General features: G+C 37.6%; 1 protein-coding gene and 1 long non-coding RNA gene across 2 annotated transcripts in view; both read left to right on the forward strand.

Annotated features, from left to right (window-relative positions):
• LOC117175956 (puromycin-sensitive aminopeptidase-like) overlaps window positions 1-1,634 on the forward strand; it is a 44,565-nt gene that overhangs the window by 20,978 nt on the left and 21,953 nt on the right. The window lies entirely within an intron of this gene.
• The window catches only part of LOC117175957, an 18,495-nt gene that overhangs the window by 8,537 nt on the left and 8,324 nt on the right, over window positions 1-1,634 (forward strand). The window lies entirely within an intron of this gene.

A 1,634-nucleotide genomic window follows, 5' to 3' on the forward strand; every position in this document is an offset into this window, starting at 1 on the left:
AGGGCCTGATGATCTGTTTGGATTATGAACTTTCTTCCTAACAGGTATTGCCTCAAACGCTTGACTGCCCAGACTATAGCAAGCAGTTCCTTTTCTGTTGTGACCTAAATTTGAAGCATCTGTTGTTAAAAGAAATTGTTTTTTGTAATCAGGGTATCTTAATACTGGCGATGAGCATAAGCAGTTCTTTAGATCTTCGAAGGCTTTCTCGCAACCTGATGTCCAATAAAAAAGATTATTTTCCTTTGTAAGGTCAATTAGTGGCTTAGCCCTAGTGGAAAAGTTCTTAATAAATTTTCGATAATACCCGGCAAGTCCCAGGAACGATTTCACCTGTTTTGAATTTGTTAGTGTTTTGAAGTCCCTTACCGCTTGAATTTTATTGGGGTTTGGTTTTACCCCTTCTGCGGTGATAACGTGACCTAAATATTCTAACTCTGGTCTGAGATACTCACATTTATCAGGCTGCAACTTCAATCCTGTTTGTCGCAGTCATTCGAAGAATATGACGATGTTCTCATTGTGCTCTTTGAGGCTTGAGCCGAATACTCCGATGTCGTCAAGATAAACAAAGCAAATAATTCCTACTAAACCTCTGAGAGCTGTGTCCATCATCCTCTGGAAGGTTGCCGGCGAATTCTTTAGACCGAACGGCATTCTCTCAAATTCGAAATGACCTTCTTGTGTACTAAAGCCTGTATATTTTTTTGACTCTGGATCCATAGGTATTTGATGGAATCCGGAGCTTAAATCAAATGCTGAAAAAAACTTCGCATCTTCCAAGTGGTCGAGTATATCATCGATTATTGGTAGCGGGTATGCATCTAGATCACTTCGTTCGTTTAGTTTTCTGAAATCAATGACAATGCGCCATTTATTCTTCCCAGAAGCATCGGCTTTCTTCGGAACTACCCATAATGTTGAGTTGAATGGTGATTTTGACATAGAGATTACTCGTTTGTTAAGCATCACTTTTACTTGACGTTGATTTCAGCTTTATGACACTCTGGCTGGCGATAAGAAGGAATGTTAATGGGTCTCTCCTCTTTTAAGATAATTTCGTGTTTTGCTAGATTTGTGCATGGGAGAGGATCACCTTCTAAGGTGAAAATATGATAACTTTGGATAATTTTGTTTATTCCTTCTTGGTTATTTTTTCAATATGCGAGAGTCTTGTGTTTATTTGGAGAAGTTCTAATCTCTTGGCTGATTCCTTTGTTGTAATAAAATGTATTCTATCTTCGCGTTCGGGCTGAACACTTATGTACTTGGGTTGAATCTCCGTGGTTGAAAGCATCATCATTTGGCCTGTATGATCAGAAATTGGAATTCGTAATTCATGGTTTTGGATTCTATAAATTGAGTCCGGAATATGCGGATGATCTGTAATTAGCATGTGCCCCTGTTTCTTTTCTACTTGAAAGTTAATTACTTTAATCGAGTTTTCTGGTACAAATATCCCATCGTCATGTAATTCGTATTTAACGTTCTCTCATTCTAAATGAGTATTTGAAAGCCTAAATTTATAACTATACATGAATGGAACTCCGATAATTCCATCTTCTGGTAGTGGGAAATCATTTGGTACAATAACAAACACATGCTCTTTTCCCTGGAATTTAAATTTTGTTATT

Source organism: Belonocnema kinseyi, chromosome 7, assembly GCF_010883055.1.
Source record: "Belonocnema kinseyi isolate 2016_QV_RU_SX_M_011 chromosome 7, B_treatae_v1, whole genome shotgun sequence".
Classification (NCBI taxonomy): domain Eukaryota; kingdom Metazoa; phylum Arthropoda; class Insecta; order Hymenoptera; family Cynipidae; genus Belonocnema; species Belonocnema kinseyi.